Source organism: Mustela lutreola, chromosome 3 (genome assembly GCF_030435805.1).
Source record: "Mustela lutreola isolate mMusLut2 chromosome 3, mMusLut2.pri, whole genome shotgun sequence".
Classification (NCBI taxonomy): domain Eukaryota; kingdom Metazoa; phylum Chordata; class Mammalia; order Carnivora; family Mustelidae; genus Mustela; species Mustela lutreola.
Window position 1 is genome coordinate 34,697,153 of NC_081292.1, and position 23,681 is coordinate 34,720,833.

At 52.5% G+C, this 23,681-nt stretch overlaps 1 long non-coding RNA gene across 1 annotated transcript; it reads left to right on the forward strand.

The window, feature by feature from the left end:
- Positions 1-10,380: 10,380 nt before the first annotated feature.
- LOC131828023 (uncharacterized) lies at positions 10,381-17,050 on the forward strand. Its single transcript, XR_009352191.1, has 3 exons — positions 10,381-11,173; positions 16,050-16,122; positions 16,996-17,050. It is a non-coding gene; the product is annotated as an uncharacterized LOC131828023 (long non-coding RNA).
- The last annotated feature ends 6,631 nt before the right edge of the window (positions 17,051-23,681 follow it).

Genomic DNA, 23,681 nt, shown 5'->3' on the forward strand with positions numbered 1-23,681 from the left:
ACACCCCCTCCTTTCTCTGCTTCCGGTTAACTTCCTGGACTTGTCCTGAGATGGGTGAACCGAGGCGAGCAGACATTCGTTCACTTGCACGTTGATGAAGCACATTCTCCAGGCTCTGGACCAGGGGCTGGCAACACCGCTATAGGCAACCCAGACACGACAGTATTCTGAGGGAGACAGGCATGGGTCGGACCAGGAGATACAGCAAAGACTACTAGACTCACAGGCACCTGGGTGGCTCACTCTGTCAAGCATCTGCCTGGGGCTCACGTCATGATCCCAGGGTCCCGGGATTGAGCCCCGCATCAGGCTCCCTGCTCCTCAGGGAGTTGGCTTCTCCCTCTGCCCCACCTCCCACTCATTCACACACACTCTCTCTCTCTCTCTCAAATAAATACTTTTTTTTTTTCTTTTAAAGATTTTATTTATTTGACAGAGATCACAAGTAGGCAGAGAGGTAGGTGGGGGAAGGGGGGTGAAGCAGGTTCCCCGCTGAGCAGGAATCCTGATGCGGGGCTCAATCCCAGGACCCTGGGATCACAACCTGAGCCAAAGGCCGAGGCTTTAACCCACTGAGCCACGCAGGCACCCCTCAAATATTTTTTAAATATTTATTTATTTATTTGACAGATCACAAGTAGGCAGAGCGGCAGGCAGAGGGAGAGGGAGAAGCACGCTCCCTGCTGAGCAGAGAGCCCAATGTGGGGCTTGATCCCAGGACCCTGGGATCATGACCTGAGCTGAAGGCAGAGGCTTAACCCACTGAGCCATCCAGGCGCCCCTCAAATAAATAAATTCTTAAAACAAAAAAAAAAAAAAAAAAACATGAGTGTCACAGCTGTGGAGGAGAAGCACATGGTGCTGAAGGGCCTAGATGGGGCACTTGGCTTGACCTGGAAGATTTCCTGGGGAAAGAACAGTTGCGCTGAGATGTGACTGGACAGCAGGAGTTAAATAGGTGCAAAGATGGAGGGAGAACGGTCCATGTAAGGGGCACAACATGTGCAGAGAAAGGCCCTGGGATGGAAACTCGAGGGACTGAGGAAGAAGGCCAGTGTCCTCTGGAACACAGAAGCTCATAATGCAAGGACCATGCAGGACAGAGACACACCAGGCAGAGCTCTGCAGGCCTTTCCATGGATTTCCATTTTTATCCTCAGAAATGAAAATGACCATGTTTACAGCTAAGAGTGTGTGGTGGGGGGAGGTGTTTTAGAGCTGTCAAATGACTTTGCAGGTCACGCACCACAGAATCCTAGGTGAGGTCATAAACCTGGGCAGCTGCTCCTGGTGGCCCGGGGATGTGTGTCTGTGTGGCATAACTGAGTCTCTGTTTCAAAGGGATTCGTCCAACGAAGGAGAAAGGACCTGAGTAGAGCACGAGTTGGAAGTGGAGGCCGCTTAGGCTCTTGCATCGATGGCAGAGGAGGTGAAGAGCACAGAAGGGTTGGAGGGCTGTTTCAGAAGTGACTGGGCAAGACATGGGATGGCGGATAAGGGCGGAGGAGAGGAGGTGGAAGGTGCCTGAGTTCTGAGCTCCTGTAACTACGTGGATGACGGGCTCGAGCACTGACATGGGTCACAACTAGGTTTTGAGGGGAAGTTTGCGAGTGTGGTCTCGGATATGTTGCATTTGAGGTAAATTTGGGGTAGGAATCGAGTGGGGATATCAGGAGGAGGTTGGATACTCAGTCTGGAGCTCAGAGAGAGACCCAGCGCAAAGACTACATATATGAATGTCGTGGTTCCCATACCCTTCTTGAGAAGTTAAGGTAGTGTCCCTTTTGTCATGGTAGTTAGTGCTCTGGGAGGGTAGGGGGAGTGTTTCTGGGACATTTGGCTCCTCATTTTCAAAATCCCCAGTGGGGTCTCGGACAAGCTCGGTCCCGGACGTGAGTCTGGAAAGAAGATGCAGATACCAGGTGCTCAAGTCTACTGGCCGAAGGTGGCAGCTAGGAGTAGGGAAGGAGGTACGACCACATCCAAAGATCTAACCCAACGAAATCCTACCCCTTCACACCCCGCACCTCACATTCAATCACACCGAATCAGTTGGCACCTGAGTTACTGGAGTTACTGTGCATACCAAGTGTGCAAGAGACAGGCAAATAGGGGAGCATAGCAGAGGGTCACACCCTCGGGCGTGACCAGAAGTTAGTGCAAGTCCACAGTCACTACAAATTCAGAATTCAAAATTCTCTGGAAACCCAAGTTTCAAGTTTGGTTTGGTGAAAACTTTGACCTCAAAATTGACTACACTGACCTGCCTCAGTTTACGGTGTGTGTTTGCCCTACTTGGTATGAAGAGCCACGTGCTTTGCTGCAGGAATCTGGTGTGTTCGATTACAGTGTGCTGTCCAGACTCTGGGTGTGTGTGTTGGCGGGGTGGGGGTAGCTTATAGGTGAACTGTGAATAATTCTGAATCCCAAACACACCTGCTTTCAGATTCTAGCTAAGGGAGCTAGTGGACCATTTTACCACCCATCTCTTACATACATCTTTGGGGTCAATGGATCGTAAGAGAAAATGTAAGTGTGAGAACAGTCATGATCCCATGGAGACAGAAACAAAGGGTTTCTGATTATCTAGAATACTGCCAGTGTTCTAGACACCCAGGAGCAAGCAATGAGTAAAATAAGGCCTCAGCATTCACAAAGCTGACAATATTGTATTTTTAAATTTTTAAAAAGATTTTATTTATTTAGGGGCGCCTGGGTGGCTCAGTGGGTTAAAGCCCCTGCCTCTGGCTCAGGTCATGATACCAGAGTCCTGGAATAGAGCCCCACATCGGGCTCTCTGCTCGCTGGGGAGGCTGCTTCCTCCTCTCTCTCTGCCTGCCTCTCTGCCTACTTGTGATCTCTCTCTGTCAAATAAATAAATTAAATCTTTAAAAAAAAAAGATTTTATTTATTTGAAAGAGTAAGAGAGCATAAGCAGGGGGAGCAGTAGAGGGAGAGGGAGAAGCAGGCTCCCTGACCCTGGGATCATGACCTGAGCCACCCAGGCGCCCCTGTATTTTTTATTCTATAAAGCATAAACTCACACAAATTTGTTGATATGAAGCACTGGAAGGGTACACACTAAAACTCTTAACAGTGTTCGTTTCCAGATACAGGCACACCGATTTTTTTCCTCCCATTTCCACATTTTCCTGCAATGTCCAGGACTCGCTTTTGAATTTTTTTTTTTTTCCTTTGAAAAAGAATGATGATTTTTAAGTTGCGGGTAGTTTCTACTGATCAGACTCCAGCAGCCCTCAGCAGGTGAGGCCGCTCGTCGCTGTAAGGGCAGACGGGGTCCGCGTGCAATGACGAGGCCAGACCAGCAGGGGGCGCAGCGCCCGCGGGGCTCGGGGCGGGGCCGCGGCGGCGCTTTTCTCCCCAGCAACACCCGCCGGTGCGCAGCTCGAGAAGCGCGGCCCTGCGGCTTCCCCCGCGGGGCCTCTCCCGCCCCCGCCCCCGCCCCCGCCCCCGCCCCCGCCCGCTGGGGCGGCGGCCGCGCTGCTGCGGCCTCGCCCGCGCCTCGCCCTGTGGGCCGGGGCCGACTGGGGCGCGGCGGGCGGGGTCCGGCCCTTGCAGACGCGCCCCGCGCCGGGCGGGAGGGAGAGCGGGGGGAGGGGGGACGCGCAGGGCCCCGCCCGCTCCGGCCTCTCCCCTCCCCTGGTGGCTCCCGCCCCCGCCTCGGCGGGGTCGAGCGGGCAGCGACTGACTCGCACTTTGGATCCGACTGGGGAGACGTGACCGGCGAGACGCGGGCCGCGCCGGGAACAGGCGTGGGGGCGGGAGGGGGAGGCCGGGTTTCTGCGCACCTGGCGGCCGCTCCGAGTGGGGAGGGCAGCGGCCGCCCCGTCCCCCGGCGGCGGCTTCCCAGAGGAGGGGGAAGGGAAGTGGGCTCCTCCCAGGCGCTCGGGGGCCCGGCTCTGGGCTCGGGCGTGTGTGCGCGCGCACCGAGACGGTGCCTCCTGTGTGCCCCGCCGCGGCGCGGGCTGCCCTGCAGCCGGGGGAGGGGTGGCCTGGGGGTGCGGCCGGGTTACCGCTCCCATCCGCACTGGGTGGTCAGGCCTGCCTCTGCGACGCGGCGGGGGAGAGAACTTAGGGAGTCCGATCCGGACACAGTAGTTTCCCAGTGAGTGAGACTTCTGTCCAGCCTCAAGTTCCTAATCTGTAAAATGTAGCTTTCACACCGGGCATTTGGTGACACTCCAAGGAGAGGTGCTGGGAGAATCCCAAGGGAGAATTGTCCATGCCTAAAGGCAAGAAAGGGCCATCTCGGGGCGCCTCTCCCTCTGCTGTATTTCTCGAGACCTTGGGCAGTCTCTAGCTTGCCCTGATTTTGTCCAGGAAAGCCCTTGCAATAAACACTGGTTACCTTTGTAGAGTTTCCTCTAACATGATGGGGATTCAAAGAAAGAAGAATGCACAGCATTTCAAGGACACTTTCCCCTTGGGTTTAATGTCCAAACTCCAGGATTAAGTATGGCTTCTCTAAGGTTGCAAGGCTTAAGATAAAAAACAAAATCCTAGGATATTAGAGTCAAAAGGCAGGGAGGCATTGCCCACTGCTTTTAACTGTTGGTCTTTCCAATTCCAACCCCCGCCCTGCCTCGATGTGACCGCTTCACCAAGTTACTGAATGTCTTTAAGCCTCAGTTTTCTCATCTGTCAAATGGGAACAACGCTGCTGGTGGTGACAGGGTCAGGTGCCCAGGACACATCTCCACCTTTCACAGACTCTCATGAGTCCTATAGGCAACAGTGTTATTTGTCAGGAAATTCTTCCTATAGTTCTGAATCCTCTCTGGGCTCAAGGCCATATTTCTTCTTCCTAGTCAGTCCAGGAAGGTTGGCTTGTTAATCCACGTCATTTCCCTTGCAGCAGGGAAGCCACTGCCAAGTTCTTCAGCCTGACCTTCCTAAGGCAGGGCCTCAGATATGGCTTCAAGGTCCTCCCCCAAAGCCCTGGATTAGGTGGTGGTGGACAGACAGGGAAGGAGTTGTAAGGCAAAGATTTGGAGATTTCTCCTAAATTTGTGAAAGTCATTAGCAAAACACCTCCATTTTGCAGGTAAAAGAGGACCTGGAGGCCAGGTCCCCAATCTGTCCTAGCACGGCCCTTCTCCACTTCTGAGGGCCAGGGATGCAGGAGCTGGTGCCGTCTCTACCGAAGCCCCCTGCCAGGCACGTGCAGTCCGTGGAAAATGCCTATAGTTCCCACCGACTCCTGTTCTCCTGCCGGTGGGGCTTATGGTGGCTATCACTGGCTTGAAAGGCCAGTTGGCTCTTGGGAAGCAAACAGAAGCCTCACCCTCCCTTCCTGTTGGAACTTTGGCCTCTGCTACAGAGTGGATGCCTGGGAAACACATTTCAGCTCCAGCCTCAGGGAGTCCAACTGCTCCTGGAGATCTGCCAAGGCCGTGCTCAGGGTTTGCTGGAGTTAGAGAGTCTGAAGGCCAGGAGGCTCCACTCTGAGTGTGGGCCTGACCTGGACGCACTCAGCGGTGACATCTGCATCAGGGCTTCTCATCCCTGGCAGCCCAGTGAAAGAATGCTGATGCCTGGGCTCCACCCCAGGCCGAAGAAGTCAGATTTAAGGGAGGGGGCCCACGCACTAAAATTTGTGTTTTGTAAAGCACCCCCAGGTAATTCTGCCCTGCTGCTGGGGTTGAGAAACCCTGAGGGAGACCTAAATAGATAATGAACAAAGGACAGAGGAGGAAAGTACTTGAAATCTGAACAAAAGAGGATTTGCATTAGACACCGACTAATAAAAGCCATCCAAGGCAGGGAGGCTCCAGCAGCTGTGACGGCAGGACTGCGGAATTCTTGGAAGGAATCCATCTGTCTGGGAACTGGCATGACGCAGTGCCCTGGGGCAGAGGGCGGAACCCTGTGGCTCCAGGTCCCTCTGGGCCACTGTGCCTGTTTCTGAGATCCACATCTGTCTGCTAGGCCAAGCTGCTGCTGCTCTTGGGAGCCTCAGCTTTTCCCGTCCAACTAGATTGCTTGCCATTCCCAGAACTCACCTCGCTCTTCCCGCCTCTAGGTTTTGGTTCCAGGCATTTGTTTCTGTCTGGAATGTCCTTTCTGCATCTGTTCAAATCATTCCTCTTTAAGGTCCCTACCTTAAAGATGCCTAATGCCAGCTCCCCCAGGACCTCAATATGTGCTTGTTACCCTTGTCCTCCTTCGGCACAAGGTGTGCCCCGTGTTTGATTCCCTGGCCGGCTTGTATCTGCAGCGTGAGGACCAACAGACTCTTCTGGGCCTCCTCTTCCCCCACCTGTCACTGGGGATGGGGAGCACCTGGGATAGAAGAGTCTCACATATTTCTTGAATGCTAAAGAATTCGTCCCTGTTCCAGGACAGGGTGGACAGTCACGCAGATAAATTCTCTCTGCTCATGCGCCTTCCTGAAGCTCTCTGGTCCCTCTGTTGCATCTCTGAGAGCACAGGGCCTTGTGGTTAGCCAGCAATGACAGGAAAGCGCCGGGGCCAGGCCTTGACCCAGCACGTGGGAGCTACAGCACCAGGGCAGAGGCCGCTGGCGGGGGGGAGGGGGCGGGTACCAAGAGTGAAACCGGGACTGCGGGCCTCCTGGCCCTGGAAGCTGGTACGGTCTCTTCCCAGACACACCGCAAGTCTTAAAGGGAGGGGGAAGAGCCCCACGACCTCGGGCGCCCCCGAGGCCAGCGCTGGCGTCTGGGACCCGTGCTCTCCCGATAGCTGGGCGCGTGGGCGTGTGCGACACGGCCCGGGTGGGGGGAGCCTCCCGCGGCCCTCACCCCCACCTCACCACGGCTGCGGCCCGCGAGGCACAGCACGACTGCGAAAGGGGGGCGGGTAGGGCCCTGACGCGGCGCGCCGGCTGCTGGGGGGCGGGGACTGGTTCCCTCCCCCGGCGCCTGTCGTCGGCCCCGCGCTTCAGGCGACTCCGGCAGCTGCCAGCCGGCCCCAGCGCCCCCTCCGCGGCCGCCTTCTTGGGGTTTTCCGGCTGCGCGCGCCTTAGACGACCTCGGCCGCCGCCCGCCAAGGGCCTCTCCCCTCCCCCACCCCCCAGCCTCCCGGGCGGAGCGGCAGGACTTTGTGATGAGTCAGCGGGAGCCCGGGAGCCTCCGGCCGCCCCGGGCATCTGCTCCGGTGACGCACCGTGACTCACGGGCGCCCGGGCCGCCGCAGCCGCCGCCGCCGAGCGCGCCGCACAGCCCCCCGCCGCGGCCGGGCGCCCCCGGGCCGGCTGCCCCGCGCCTCCCCTCCCCTCCCCGCCCCGCGCTCCCGCCCGCTCTCCCCTGGCCCGGCTCCAAGCTGACATCAGACGCTGGCCGCCCGGCCACCCTCTGAGTCAACAGTTTCCGAAGCGGAGCCCGCTGCCAGGGGCGGAGAAAGCGCTGCCTCCGGGGGAGGCGGTGGCGGGGGGTGGGGGGGAGCGGCCCGGGTCTGGCAGCCGCGGGAGGGCGGAGGTGGGTGGGGACGGGCGCAGCTCTTTACAAGAAGTCACGGTGGGGTGGGGGGTAGGGGCGAAAGAGGGTGAAAACCACCCTGCGGTGCTGCGGGGGCGGGGAGGAAGCCTGCCGCCCCAGAGCCACGTGCTGAAGCCGGCGCGGGGTGGGTGGCGGCCGGCCCCGAGCCGCTCCCCGCTCCCGGAAGGGGGGCTTGCTGAGAAAGGCCGCCGGGCAACTTGCGGGGGTGGGGGGGGACCCCCGGGTGGACACCCTCGGCCCCGGGGCACGGTGTGTCTTAAGTAGGAGGGTCAGTTCCCTTCGATGGGGGCAGCTCTGGCCCAGCGAAGAAATGCACTGCCTTAACCTAATTTCCTCCCCTGACCGCGGTGGGATGGAGTGGAGGCTGCAGACCACCGCCCCCCCACACCCCGCACCCTTCAAAGGGGATGTAGGTCCTAGAGTTCCCAGAACCTCAGTAAGTAGAGGGTGGGTGGCGGCTGAGTGAAGGCCATGGTGGTAGGAAGATGGAAGGAACCTGCATAAAAAGAGGAAAGAAGTAGTTTAAGAGCAGGTGATTTCTTACGACCTGAGAATTTAGGCCGAAGCCTCCTGAAGGCAGAAGATGGGCTTTTTGCAGGCAGTAATGAGACACGTGAAGGAGTCTGGGCCCTGTTCAGTAACCACTTGGAGAAGCTGCATCCTGTGGTTCTAGGACGCTCAAGGAGGGCAAAAGCAGCCTTTAAAAAGCACCCACCTGCCGTGGCCTAAGAGGCACCCGGAAGTTGCTTTGGCCCTGATAGGCTTCCCTGCCCTGTGGCTGACAGGAGGGAAGGCAGAGGAGCCAGGACAGCAGGGCGGCAGAGTTTCTTCCACTCCTACCCCATCCCACCTCACCCCGCCATCCTGGGCCTTGTGTGGTGGTCGTTCCCAGAAGCTGGTGGGCGGCCATCAGTGGCAGTTATTCTGGGAGCTAAGGCCAGGTGCCGGAGGGGGGCTGCCGCCCGCCAGGATGAGCAAGACACAACTGTCCTTGGTGGGCCTCCAGCTGGATTTCATTCTCGAGCTCTTTCCGGGATTTAACTCGCTGTTCTTTCCAAAGCCACGGCTCAACAAGTGATGCCAGCCCGGGGAGGGGGGTGTCCGTGTCTCATCTTGCAGGCAGAAGTAGCACAACAGCTGGGTGAACAAAACCCGCCTGGATCTGTCCAGAGCTATTTGTCAGCACAGCCTCGACAGGGACCATGTGAGCTGCTTCTCGCCCCATATGACCCTCATTCCAGCTCACGTAGAGCGGGAGCTCCTGGCCCCCTTCTCCTTGGGCAGCCTTTTCCCTAGTGTTCGGGTGGGCGGCTCATCTCTGCCAATCCAGTCCAACTCAAAATAGCACTGAACCAGACTTCTGGGAAGCTCTGTGCTACAGGCCTCTGCAGAAAAGAGTTAAAAATGATCCTTTTGGGAAATCAAGGGGTGTAATTTGCTGAGATGGGTCAGGATGCATAGGCCTGTGACATCGGAGGGCAGAAAGAGTGACCAGGGTTTGGGTACGGAAAGTGTTGGTGACATCGGAGGGCAGAAAGAGTGACCAGGGTTTGGGTATGGAAAGTGTTGGTGATGGAAGGTCCGGGGCCCTGTGTGGTTGCCCTTTGGGTAAGCTGGGGGGCTGGACCAGTGGAGATTATCTTGGGAGCCAAGGCCAGGTGCAGGAGGAGGGCTGTGACCGGATATTTAAGCCACAAACGCTGCCACCCCCAACTTCCACATTTTTTTTTTTTTTTTTTTCCAGACTGAGAACTGCCTTGGTAAGGGTTACCTTCTCTAGCATTTCACATTTTGATTTCTCATATTTCTGGTTTGGGCCCAGTTCAGTTGCCATCTTCTTTGGGAAGCTCCTTTCTCCTGCTCCACTGTCTGAGTGCACCCAGCCCATGCATTCAAGTAACTCTTACTTCGCTTTGTATGGCCTCAGAGGTTTTGCTGAATTCAATTTCCCTCTCCACCCAGAGGCCCCCTGGGAGGCCCAGAGTTTCATCTTTGCAGCTCCCCCCTTGGTGGAGCTCCTGAGGAAATGAATTAGCTGTCAACTCTGCCCCCCTCTGCCCCATGCGTGGCCTCATAGGCTTCCTTTGTGTCTGACTGGGCTTCCTGCTTGCTGTCTCTACTTCCATGAGAGCCTTATCTCGGGTATTGGCCCAGCCTGCTCCTTGCTTGATGGTTTAGCCCAGCCCCAGGGCCCCAGGTTCATCCTCCTCGCTGATTCCAGAGGCCACTCAGCAGAAAGTCTGCTCCTTCCCTTAGCAGTTGGAACGAGGGCAGAGGGTCAATGGAATTTAAGTGGAACTCACTAAAGCTAGCCCATTGTGTGTACATCCACACTCAAGAAGACAGATGGACTTCATTAAAGCTAACATGTCATGTATAAATACATTCATACAAAATACAAAAAATATTAGGGGCTGTCTCTCCACCCCCCCCAAGGGGCTAGGCTTCTTCACAAAACTTTTTCAAAGACCATTAAATGTAAGATTCCTCGTATGCATTTAGAGGGGTTACTTTTTTTTTTTTTTTTTTTTTGCAACTTTGGGGGAAAAGATATGTTGAAAGTAGGTATAAGATCAAGAGATGAATTAGCAGAGGTTAGACTATTTTCAGGGATCATGTAACAAAATTCTCTATTACTGCAGATACCAGAAAATTTGGACATGAAACTGAGCTAACTTAGAAATATCTGCCTCCAAAAGTTTGGCATAACTCCTCAAAACATCCGGCATCTGTGATAAGTGATAGCATTTATCACTCCACTGAGAAGTGAAGCTCCTCTAAGGCATCTTTGGGCACGTAATAGAGCAGAGAGCCCAGGACACTGTAGGAAAATCTTGGTTCTACCTCTGCCTAAGACACGGCTGAGCTCTGTGACCTTGGGCCACCTGCTGATCTGCCTGAGCCTGGGCTTTACCTCTCCATAAAATAGAGATCATTGCATCCACATCTTAGTGCCCTTGTGAGGACCAGAAGAAGGAAGAGCCATTCAGTAAAGGGTGCTCAATAAGGAGCAGCTTCAAGTGTTTTAGACTTTCTGACTGTAGGGGTAAAACCCTCCTGATATAATTTTCTTCCTGTGTATGATTTTCTCCATTGGGGATTCTTTAGGTCCAGGTTCTGTCCACGGTCAAGAAGGTCTGCTTAAGGGAGAAATGAGCTCTTTTTCAGAAGCCACTGGAGGAAAGGAAGACCAACATTTCTAGAGAGGTAAAGAATGTAATAGCAGTGTAATCTACCAACCAGTCCTGGGTTAAGGATCTGAGAGAAACTGATCACGACTCAGTCTGAGGCCTATCAGTGACAAAGATGACCTTTGCCCAGACACTAGGCATGACTGAGCTGCTGAACAAGGTTTTAATCCAGGAAGTGTTGAAAGAGCCTAATAAATAACCTACTCCATTCAGTCAAATCCAAGCGTTTGAAGAAAAATGCAAAGTTTGTTTTTTTTGCCCCTCTACTATGTGAGATGTGACTGAGGGAAACAGCAAACTGGACCCGCCAAAAGATGCTCCCATGGTTGATGGCCCCCCAGAGTCCCAGCTGGGCCTTGGACACTTGCTCTCCTGCACGGGAGCAGGAAATGCTCCCAGGAAGGACAGATTAACTGGCCACACAGGGTACCCTTCGGAAAGGGAGCCGGAACTGTGCTTTGCACCTCAGCCATTTCTGGCCCAGCAGACACCAACCCGGAGAACGTATGTATATTCATTTCCTAGGAATGCATAACCAAGCACCACAGAAATTTATTAGCTCTGAGTTCTGGAGGCTAGAGATCTGAAATCAAGGTGTCAGCAGGGTCACGCTCCCTCTGAGACTCTAGGTAGAAGCCTGCCTCTGCTTCCCAGTTCAGGTGTCATTCCTTGGCATGCAGCTGCGTCACTCCAGTCTCTGCCTTCATGGGCACCTGTCATTCTTCCAGTGTGTCTGTGTCTTCTCATGGCACTCTCCTCTTAATAAGGACATCCGTCATATCAGACAAAGGCCCACCCTGATTACCTCCTCTTAACTTGATTACACCCTCAGAGACCATTTCCTAATAAGGTCACAGGTACTGGGGGTTAGGATTCTGCAATTTTTTTTAGGGAAAATAATTCAACCAATAACATACGGTAAGAGTGTGTTCCTATCAGGCTGTAGCTCAGGCTGAGCGGGTGGTCAGCCCAGGGGCATTCTTCTGTATGCTGGCAAGTTGGTAGTCTTTTTATCAGTTAAAACTTTCCTATCCTTGGGCGCCTGGGTGGCTCAGTGGGTTGGAGCCTCTGCCTTCGGCTCAGGTCATGGTCCCGGGGTCCTAGGATCCAGCCTCACATTGGGCTCCCTGCTTGGGAGCCTGCTTCTTCCCCTCCACCCCCGCTCTCTCTGCCTACTTGTAATCTCTCTCTCAAATAAGTAAATAAAATCTTAAAAAAAAAAAATGTTCCTATCCTTTAATCCAGTGATCTACTTCTAAGAATCCAGCTACTGAAGTCAGCCAAAATTTTGATAAACTTTATGCATAGAGATATCCATCTCAATATTGTTTATAATAATTAATTACCTGGAACAACTTCAACATCTAACACTTAAGGATGGATATTAAGATAAGTCACATCTACACGAGAGGGACATTATATAGCTTTAGAAATAATAATTCAGAAAAGAAATAGTAACATGCAGGGAGTGAAAATGGCATGATATATTCAGTATGTTGTCAGCTTTATAAAAAATACACAGAGGGGAAGAACACAACATAATGTTAATAGTGCCCTCCCTTATGGAGGGATTATGAGTGACTTATTGTTTAATTATGGCGTTAAATAAGTTCTCTGCAATAGCTTTATTTATTTGAGATTTTATTTATTTATTTGAGAGAGAGAGAGTGAGCATGAGCAGGAGAGAGAGGGAGAAGCAGACTCCCTGAGGAGCAGGGAGCAGGATGCGGGGCTCGATCCCTGGACCCTCGGATCATGACCCGAGCTGAAGGCAAAGGCTTAACCCACTGAGCCACTCAGGCGCCCTTCTGCAATACCTTTGTAATCAAGGTGAAAAAACGATGTTATTTAAAAAATAGATATATGAAGTTTCCTGGAATATACGTTCCCGGAAAGTTCTGACTGGGAGAGGAACGGCAGCTGCCAGCTGTCCGGCTGATTGTTATACTTATGAGCCGCAGCTATAACCCCTCTGGAATTTCTCAACATGAAGTTGGGGGGGGGGTCCTTGCATCAGAATTGTCCATGATGCTTAGTTAAAAATGCAGAATTCTAGGGGCGCCTGGGTGGCTCAGTGGGTTGGGCCTCTCTCTCTGCCTGCCTCTCCTGTGTCTCTGTCTGTCAAATAAATAAACAAATAAATAAATCTTTTAAAAAAATGAAGAATTGGGTCGCCTGGGTGGCTCAGTGGGTTAAGCCTCTGCCTTCGGCTCGGGTCATGATCTCAGGCTCATGGGATCGAGCCCCACATCGGGCTCTGCTCAGCAGGGAACCTGCTTCCCTTCCTCTCTCTGCCTGCCTCTCTGCCTACTTGTGATCTCTGTCAAATAAATAAATAAAATCTTAAAAAAAAAAAAAGAAGAATTCTAGACCCCACCCCAGACCTATTAAATTAGGATGTCTGGGCGCAGGGCCTGGGAATTTGCATTCTCACAGGCTCTGCACATTTGAGCTGAATTCCCTGCCCACCCCCCCCCACCCCCCAACTGCTGTAGAGGCCATGGACAACCCGCTTGTCAGTAATCCAGTGTGGTTTGTCACACCAGTCAGTTATGCCCTCTGGGCCTACACTGTGCTTTGAAGAGGAGTTATTTGTTTGTTTATTTATCTGTTTATTTATTTATTTCAAGTCCACTCCTTGTCCCTAAGATGGGCAGCTGTAAAACACAATATCCAAAAGAATAGAAAAATTCATATTCATATTTTATTTTGGAATCCAGGAGCAGCAGATTGTGTTTCTTAAAGTAGGCTAGGCTAATAATTAAAATGAATTAACATTCCCAGACTCTGCCCTAATTTGGAATTAGGAAGGGTATAGTTGCAGGAGGACAGCGGCCCACAATGAAAGGTTTGCCCCATTAAAAAGCGGTTAATCTGTGTGCAGTTAGTTGAGCATCGTAATTATAGACCTGATTACTTTTAACTCACAACCTTGAGGCTTCTTTTATTGCTGGTTTACTGGAGCGATATTGGAGGATGGTAGAAGGTTCTCCACTTTAAGGTGTGTCTTGGCTTGGGGCAGGGGTTGGCTAAGAGGGCCCTGGCCCTTCAGTGCTGAGACTTGTCAAGCCCAGGGGAGCTGTAGCTTGCCCGGAGAGGGCCCCACAGCTGTGCTGGGAGCCTTCTCATCAGGAGGTGAAATTCTACACCTCAGAGAGGCAGTAATTCAAGGTATTCGTCCACACTTGTTGCTCCTGGAGTTGGTCATCGCCTCTTAAGAGAAAAGATGAGCCATCTCAGGAATGAACTATGGGGCTACAGGTGGGAACAATCAGTAAAAGGAACTAAGAACGTAGGCTGTGAATCTCTGCATCAGGCCTCCTGGAACGGGTCCTGTTCCCTTTGCGTGCCTTCCCTCAGACTTTGGGATGCTGTTCTTGGGCTGCCTTCCGCCCTGCGCCCTGTTGGTGAGGGAAGGAGAGGAAAAGGAGAGAGACCGCGGAAAGGAGGGACCAAGGGCTGGGTCCCTAAATTAACACTTTCCATCTGCACTCCGCTCCGTCATGATCGAGGGAGCTCAGGATCTCCCCATCACGGAGCATGATGCCTAGATGGGTAGGGCTGTTCCTGAGCCATCTGAGGCTGGAAGCCAGGCGCCAAGGGATGCAGGAGGGCACCCTGCTGGGCCTCCTGGATGGCAGGCCTGCCCCTCCTCCTCCCTCCGTGCCCCTCCTCTCTGCAGCACAGGGAGGAGGCAGAGGCAGGCTGCTGAAAGGGTTAGGACCCATCAAGGAGAAAAAAAAAATGTAAAAGGAAGCCCTGTATCTTTCACACAACATGTAATTAACTCTCTGCGGAAGATGCCACGGATTCATAATGGGAGCCGACAGCGGGGGAGGAAGGCTCTGACAAGCCCATGAGATTTCTTGTGGGGTTTTTTTAAATTTAATTTTTAAAGGAACATGAACAGTTGCCATTGTAATCATGGACCTTCAGTGATGGTGTCTCCCCAGCAGCAAACCAGATGATGCTGTATCTCACCCTTATCTGGGCAGGACGAGAGTAGGAAGGGCTTTTCTGCTTCAGAGCTCTCTCCTCCACCCCATGGCTGGCTCTCTCTTGCCCCTGGCTCCCCAGGTGAGCCTGTCATCAGCCCCTGCTCCATCTGCCTGCTGCAGCATGAGGGCAGAAGTCCTTGGAGTCACCCTGGCTTCTAGCCAGGGGCTCCCAGGGTCATGCTTCTGGAAAAGCCCAGGCCTCCTCCCCAGTGTTCTGCCCTCAGTAGGGTGGCGGCTGCACTCTGTGAGGAAGGGAGGCCTAGCTGGAGAGGAAAGGTGGGGAGCTCCGGGGCGGGGCGGGGTGGGCCGTGCCTGGAAGTCTGCCAGTCCCTTCTCAGGCACAAAGGGCTCTCTGTGAGGGACAGGCCCAGCCCTTACGCGGTGGGGAGGCTCACGTTTCTTACCACAGGGAGGCCCATTCCCAGACAGGCCCGGGTGTGGCCCAGAGGCTGAACCTCCTGGGCAGGGCCCTGTGGACTCCCTGTGACCCATCTGGGTGACTTTAGTCCTCATTATGATCTGGTTTGCAAATGAAGATGGAGAGAGGCCTGGCCAGGCAGCTTGGCATCGCAGGACATGGGACAGCCGCCTCTTCTTCCTCTGGGAAAGGGCCTTCCTAGGTCCATCTCCCCCCACACCACCCAACTCTTTCTCATACAGACACAGTCCTATGCATTCACTCATACACTCAGTCCAAACGAGAGAAGGTCTCCAGTCATACTCAGACTAGTCCGCTAGGCTGTGCAGATCTTTGCCCCCATCCCCAAGCCATTGTCGCAGAGGTATTAGATTCCAGAGAAATCAGAAGAAATCAGACTAGAAAATATGCAGCAGGAACCACTGTACTGGCCGCAGGCAGGATTATCATTTTCCTCCGGAAATCAGAGTCTCTCCCTGCCACGAAGTGACTTCTCATTATGACCCTGCTATTCATGAAAACAAGAAAAGAAAAGAAAGAAGAAATAAAGGAAGGGAGGGAAGAAGGAAGGAAACTTTGGAGAAAGCAAAATAGCATGGAAGACAGATTGATTGAAAGGGTCCGTGTTGATGTGTGTTCTGGCTGACCTTGAGGATTCCCTGAATTGCAGTGCCACGACATGGAAAGACATGGGTTGGGAAGTCACTTAGAGCCTCCATGGGCCTTGTGGGTTTTAAAATGAGAGAGTTCAAATGGGATTTCTAAGGTCTCTTCAGTGAAGCTGCAAGGCCCTGTGGCCACCCACCAGAACCTGCCCACACAGGGCCGGAGACCCCGTTGCATCAGGGGGCTCTTTGGACATCTGGCAGGTATGGTCCCTCCGGGCCCACAGCTGAGCTGGATGGTAATAGATAAGAGTCCCCCCCCACCCCCTGTGACTGTCGGACCTTTCTCTGTCCTGTAGGCCCTGTGCTGTGAACTGTGAGGAAGACACTCATTTACTGAACATGCATTTCTTCGGGGCCCTCTATGTGCTAGTAAGTAAAACAAATGAAATTGCCTGTTCTTAGGAGTTTCCATTTGACACAGAAGCATTGGAACTTCCCCTCTGTATTCATTTTCTAGGGCTGCTATCCCAAATCATCACAAACTGGGAGGCTTAAACAACAGAAATGTATCTCCCCACAGTTCTGGAAGCTAGAAATCTGTGATCAAGGTCTCGGAAGTGTGGTTCCTCCTGGTAGCTTCCGTGCCTCCATGCCTCTCCCCAGCTGCTGGACAGTCGCTTGTCTTTGGCCTTCCTTGGCCTAGAGAGGCAGCACCCCGTCTCTGCCTTCAGCTTCCCATGGCCTTCTCCTTGTGTGCATGTTTCTGGGTCCAAATTCCCCCCTTTTCATAAGGACATCAGTCATATTGGATTAGAGCTCACCCTAATGACCTCATTAACTTGATTACCTTGGAAAAGATTCCATCTCCCAAAAAGCTCACATTCTGAGGTACAAGGGTTTAGAATTCTAACGTATCTTTGGGCGGTGGACACCATTCATTCAGTTCATAACACCCCCTACAGAAAAGCAGAGAAAAGCATGGAGGAGAGTTGTCTGCCTTTGAGGGTCCCAAGGTCTCCGGCTTCCACAAGGTCTCAGGTGAACGCATCTGATTGGTGGAACCTGTTCTCCCCTGCAAGGGATGCTGGGAGATCGAGTTTCTGGCTTCTGCCCTTGAGAGGGGCATGGACCTGGACTGCGGGATTTTCCCCAAACACAGGTAGAACATTCGAAGGATTTGTATAAAGGTGGTCACAAAGCACGACAGAAATCTACCAGGCAGGTGCTCTCAGGTTTTCTCCAAGGGCACACCGGAGCTGAGAATGGAGATCACAGCTTTCCTTCTGTATGCCTTTCCTTCAGGGCCTAGCGTTGTGTGCCCACTGCTCACCATGCCGATGATTACAGAGGATACAGGCCAAGTCTCGGTAATGGCCAGTAAGTAATATTTAGCCAATGTTCACAACATGCCAGACATTTCTCTAAGCTCTTTTTATGCATTGCCTCATTTAATCCTTAGGACTGCTTTACGAGGTAGGGATCATGATTGGTCACCTTTTGCAGATGAGGAAACTGAGGCACAGAGGGGTTAAGTGACCTAACCTAGAAAATGGGAAAGCCAGGATTTGAACCCAGCAATTTCAGTCTGTGACTGAGTGCTTAACCATGGTGCTTCCTATCAGGTGGAAGGAGATGAGAGGCAGGAGAAAGACTTCCCCAGCTAGTGCTCCGGGAAGGCGGGTACGTGCTGTGAGCTCTGAGTGGCATGTATATTGTCTCACATGCTCTGAGTCAGGGTGGGTGTGATGTTGGCGTGAGGCACACTGACAAAGTCCTCGGGAATCCTGGGAGGGAGGCGTGGGAAGGGGAGGGAGGGGGGAGGAGGGGGGAACCTGCAGCTGGAGCCCTGCAGGTTCAACCCGGGAGGCCCTGCCTGGTGTGGCTGAGGAAGGCCTGTGTCCCAGGTCTGGCTGCTAGCTTCTAGACTCGGAGGGGCTGGGCAGCTGGAAGCCTGGCTCCCCTGCCAGGGTAGGGAGGGACCAAGCTGGTCCCCTGCCAGGGTACTACCCGGAGAGGGCCAGCGTATTTCCAAGAATTCTTCCCCAGTGACCTAGAGTTGGACCTCAGAGGGGTGTGGTGGCTGCCAGGTCAGACCCTCCAAGCTAAGGGGCAGTAGAACACCTCAGACATGGAGAATGTGGCTCAGATAGCTTCCACGTGCCCTGGGGCTGAGAGCAGGGAGCTCTGTGCCTGTTCTGGAGGAGCCCTTACCACTCCCTACTCTTTTGAGCCTGGACATTGGAACATTGCTATTTCAATTACCTTTTTGCAGAAGGCAGCAAACCTAGAAGGGAGACATTCTTATAACCCCAAGCATGCCCAAAGGGAGACTCCCCTGTGGCCCTGGCCATTTGCATTGGGCCTCGGGTCTCACATACTCCAAGTCCAGAGCACAATTTCAAGAATGTGCATATACCAGGAGTGTTTATCATTCACCAGTTAGCACCCCTTTGAGAAAGCGGGGACCCACCTGGTAGCTTCCCCTTCCAAAGGGAAACAGGGCACATGGTGGCTGGACTTTTCTTAAAAAGAACTGAAGAGGGGTGCCTGGCTGACATAGTGGGTTAAGCGCCCGACTTTTGGTCTTGGCTCTGGTTGTGGTCTCAGGTTCATGGTTCATGAGATCGAGCCCCGCGTTGGGCCCTGTGCTCAGTGTAGAGTCTGCTTGGGTTTCTCTCTCCCTGTGTGCACATCCCCCTGCCCTTACTCTCTCTCTCTCAAAAAATAAATAAATCAAAAAAAAAAAAAAAACAAAAAAACAAAAAAGAACAGAAGAAAGGTAAAATAGCATTTTCTTTTAAAAACATTGATAATAGGGTAAGAATAATATGGTTTCCTATGTAGTAGCAGGGCATATCCAAAACACATATGGATAACAAAAATAAGAAAAACAAAGGAAAAAAATTATTTTTGATTTTAATAAGTGACTACACTGGAAATTTTTATTTTAATAAGTGACTACAAAATATGTAGTTAATAAAGAGTTCAGTTTAAGAAGTGTTAGCAAACATCAGTAGAGTTCCAGAGTTTTAAGACCAGATTAGTATCTGTAATAACATGAAAAACACTAATGCCTTGCACGTAGCCTACTGTCCAGTTGTCTCCCCACAGATAAAGTACAGAGAAAAAGGACATTCTTAGAATTTAAAGAATGAGGTAGGGCCAGCGTTATAAGAGAAAATACAAGATGACCTATTAAATCGGAAGCCAGATACAGCAACAAGTATTTTGTTAGGAGAGATATGTTCCAAATATTGGATACTACGTATCTATACTACAATAAATATTCATTGTTTCTCTGAAATTCAGATTTAACTATTCATTGTGTATTTTTATTTGCTCCATCTGGCAACCTTGGGTAGGCCTCCAAGGGGAAGAGAGAGGGGGTAGTTCTGGAAGGGAGGCTGGTAAGACTAGGCCAGGTCATGGGGACTCTGGGGAGGCCAGGCGTCTGGCTCTAGGGCGGCCACAGTGGGTGGGGGGTAGGGGGGGCTGGGAAAAACTCTGGAACTCTTCTCAGAGCTCTGTGTCCCTAGAGGGAAGAGGCAGGGTCCAGCAGCTGCAGAAGGAAGCCTTGAAGTCAACCTGAAAGCAATTCGGGCTTCTCTGGGCAGCTGCCAATGGAGAAGACAGGCTCAGGGTGGCAATAGGTAACATGTAAGTGCAGGAGGCTGGTTTGTCTCCCAGGGGCTTGAGAGGTCACCCTGACTCCCAGGGGTATAGAAACAGGGCCCCACGCCTCAGCTGACCCTGTAAACTCCCTAGCCTGCCAGGGCCTCCCCTTCAGGTCTGGCTGTGTTGGCCCTGCCTCATGCTGAATTCCCCCACATTCTCTGGGGCTGAGGTCACTGAATCTCCCCAGGCCTTTCCTGCAAGTTTGGAGTGCCAATCCGGGTGAGTTATTTGTGTACTGCCCAAAGGTAGCCTGGGAAAGGGAAGTGTGGGCACCTGTGCCTAAGGGCCCTGGAGAAACCACTGGGTGAGAATCCAGCAGTCCCTTCCGGAGGCCAGTGGGGCTCTCCGGCCTGAGAGCCGAAGCCCACCCACTCCCAGGCCCCCTGCTAGGCTAGCGGGGATGAAGCACAGCCCCTCCTCAGGGCCTTCCTCCCAGGGCTATGTGGGAGCTGCTCTTGTGTCCTTTCCCAGTGAACAGGGCGGGAGAGGGAGGGAGAAGGGGCAGGCCTGCCCTGGGAAGTTTCAGTTTGTATGTTGGAGCAGAACATTCACTGGAGGGCTGAGAAAGGAAGGAAGGACAGCCTAGGAGCAGAGCATCTCTCTGATAATCTGGCGACGTGCTTTTAATCCCATTTTTACAGAAGATGAAGCAGGCCAGGAGAGGTTATGGAACTTTCCCTAGGTCACACAACTGATAAGTGGTGAGGTCAGAAATCCTACCCAGACCACTCTGGCTCTAAAACCTGGGCTGTCCTAGTCCACTTTGCTGCCCAAGAAAATTCTAGCTCAGGAGGAAATACCCACCAGCAACTTTGTTACTCTGCTCTTACAGCTTTCTGCCTGCCCTGTCACCTCTCAACACTTGGCCGTAATTGAAATTTGCACTAGAAAATAATGCTAAAAGGAAACAGCTGTGCTTCTGTGCACACACCAGGAACTCCATCTCCTGGGCTCTCGGCAGTCCTGCAGAGCCCAGTGGGTGCTCAGGGCTAGGCTGTGGTGGTCACAGCACACAGGGAATTGTGCCCAGCCCCTGCCCTTGTACACCTTACCTAGTGATTCTGAGACGGGAAACCATCCTCCCTGGTGATCAAATTCATAAATCTAGCCTGTGTGGTTGGTTGAGTTCGGTCAGACTGTGGACAGAGGCCCCCATGGTGTCCCCCCCACCCAACCAAGGGATGCTAGGTGCTGTCTCTGCCATCAGCCCTCCTCAGATCTCTCTGCACACAGGGGGTCAAGCCTTCCTTGTCTTCCCCTTTTGGCTTTGAGTGTTTCTAGTGCTCTCGGACACTCCTGCCGCCTGGCATCACTGTCCCTCCCTGTCAGCCCCTCACAGCAGTAAGATGGTGAAGACTTCCTGTTCTGAGTGCTGTCGGGAGAGAGTGGGGGAGGCTCTAGGAGGGTGAGCTGGGATTCTCCCAATCATGAACCTCACTCGTGTGTTCATTTCTTTGCCCCTGCCCATATGTTGGCTGGGTGGGGAAACACTGCAGGAGTTGGAGGCTGGGCGTGAAAATCCCAGCCAGGGCCCACACAGCCTAGCTCTCTGCTCACAGTCTGCTCAAAGAGGCTCACCGTCTGTCGAGGTAAAGTCATGAACATGGACTTGCAAGCTCTCCTTGTGCCTCTTCCCGAGGCTCAACTCTTCTTTCACATTTGCAGCTCTTCCATGTTTCTAGAAACATCCAGCCTACACCATGTCTTCTCTTGGTTGCAGTATAGATTTTGGAACCAGACTGCCTGAGTTCTAATTCTGGCTCTGAGACTTCTCAGACTGGGGCACGTGACTTAATCCCTCTCTGCCCGAGATCCCTTGTCTCTGATGTGGGATAAGAGCATTGACCGCTTAGGCTTGTTGTGAGGATTAATGTGTTAACAGTCGTCAAACACCGGAAGTCATCTTGGTCCATGGCTGGCTTCCTTATTGTTACTATTAGGAATTTTCTCTCTCCCTTTCCCTTTTGTCCCACACCCCTTTATCAACCCACTGTCCTCCTGAAGCCTTGGCAGGCTGGCTGCACGGGAGCCTTCCTCAGAGGCTGGTGTGGGGGCGTTGGAAACCTGCAGACGCTCACAGGGCAGTGAACCTGGGCCGGGTGTTTAAGCAGGTATGGGGAACCCTGCAGATGACCCTGAGGTGGAAAGGCACACCGGCCTCCCCTGCCGGAAGCATGAGGGGCCAGGGGCATGCACGGGAGGTGTGTCTCCTGGCCATGAGAGACAACTTCCACTTTAGGTCCAGGCTGGTTTAGAGGAAAACTCATCAGGCAGAAGCCTGCCGAGTATGACCAGACAGAGGGGGCAATCAAGCCACTCACGCCACAGGACTTTTGTGGGTTGACTGGTGGCTTCCCAGAAGATATGTCCAAGGCCCAATGCTCCAAACCTGTGAGTGAATATGACCTTATTTTGAAAAACCATCTTTGTGGTTGTGATTAGGGATCCTGAGCTGAGAGCATCTTGGATTATCCAGGGGTACACTAAGTCCAAGGACCAAGTGTCCTTTGAGCAGAATAGAAGGATTCACAGACACAGATGAGAAGACCGTGTGGAGGTGGCACCGGAGATTGGAGTGATGTGGCTGCAAGCCAAAGAGAGCCTGGAACCACCAGAAGCTAGAAGAGGCCAGGAAGGAAGACTTTGGAGGGAGTGTAGCCCTACCGACACCCTCACTTTGAATTTCTTTGAGAGAATACATTTCTGTTGTTTTAAGCCACCCCATTTGTGGTAATTTGTTACTACAGCTCTAGGGCATGAATACAGAAGCCAACTGCAAAAAGCCTCCAGAAGGGAAAAGATAAGAGGCCACGGTCTGAAGTGGGAAAGACAGAGTAGTGAAACTCAAAAGATCAGTGAAGGACTTTTATCAAGGTGGCTGCATATGGTGGTGCAGGTTGTACACTGCACAACAGTGGGGGTGCCATTTATAGTATGGTTGTAGTTAGAATATTTATTGCTCTCTTGTTCCTGCAAGGGTCAGTGAGGTGTCTTGAGGATGGGGTATCTTTTTCTAAACCACACAAAGGCACCCTACGGCCTTGTCAGATGTTGGTGAGAAAATCTAGAAAGCACTGTATATCTGCACCATTCAATACAGTAGCCACTAGTCACATGTGGCTCTTGAGCACTTAGAATGTGGCTTGTGCAACTGAGAAGCTGAATATTAAAATTTATTTAATTTTAATTAATATGAAAATAATTGCTCACATGTCGCTGACAGCTACCACGTTGGACACACAGCTCTAGGACAGGAAACTGGAAACTGAGCACAGCTTGATGCAGAATTTGGTCACCAAACACATTGCCACTATCCACGGATATTGTTCAGAGGCCCCTCCACAAATGCACTCCTTGTTGAATAGGGGTGAGGGTGTCAAACAGAGACCAAGGGGATGGTGGAGAGGGGTTGGTAGGCATCAAGGCATGCCAGAGAGCATGAGAATTTCCCACCCCTGGATGGGTTCAAGAACCCAAAAGCAGAAGGAGGGAGAGAGAAAGGGTTGCGTGAGGGCGTAAGAGTCACCTCTCCAATTTGCTGACTCCTTGTATCCCTAAGTACCATTTGTGAATCTGTCAGTCATGAAGTAAGCTAAGCTCTTGAACCCATTTTTATTTTCAACCCTCAGTTTGGGATAATGAACTTCTTTTCTTAAGTTTTTATTTACTTAAGTCATCTCTATACCCAATGTGGGGCTCAAACTCACGACCCCGAAATCAAAAGTCGCATGCTTTTCTGATTAAGCCAGGCAGATGCCCCGGGGACTGATGAAATTTCACATGGGAATAATCATAGAGATGGACAGGGGTGCCAGTTTAGGGGTTCCTGGGCCTCAGGGTCATTCCTTTTTTTTTTGAAAGCAGGCACTTTGGAAGCAGGTCTGTTTAAGCTCCCAGCTACGTCTGCGGTGGGAAGGTTAGGAACCCACCCTGTCCATGCCACCCGGTTCTTGCCCACGTGTAGTTGCCTGTGGGCAGGACATGGTGTCAAAACTCGTGGCTTAGCTGCTGTAGAGCAGGACATACACCTGGCCGTGGCTTCATCCCTCAGAGGGACGTGGAGACTTCTCAGAGGTGGGCAGAGAGATCTAATGGGCCCCTTGGTGGTCATCGCATTCTGCTGCATGTTGGTAAGCAACAGGCTTCCCAAGTTTTTAGGGCTCAGTCTCAGCATGACAGTGGGGACCTGGCTACTCTGGCAGCCTCAGGATCGCCCAGGAGCTCGTCAGAAAGGCAGGCTCTTAGTCCTGGCCCCAGACCTGTGAACTCCAGATTGGGTTGTAAGGATCGGCGGCAGGTGATTGGAGGTGATT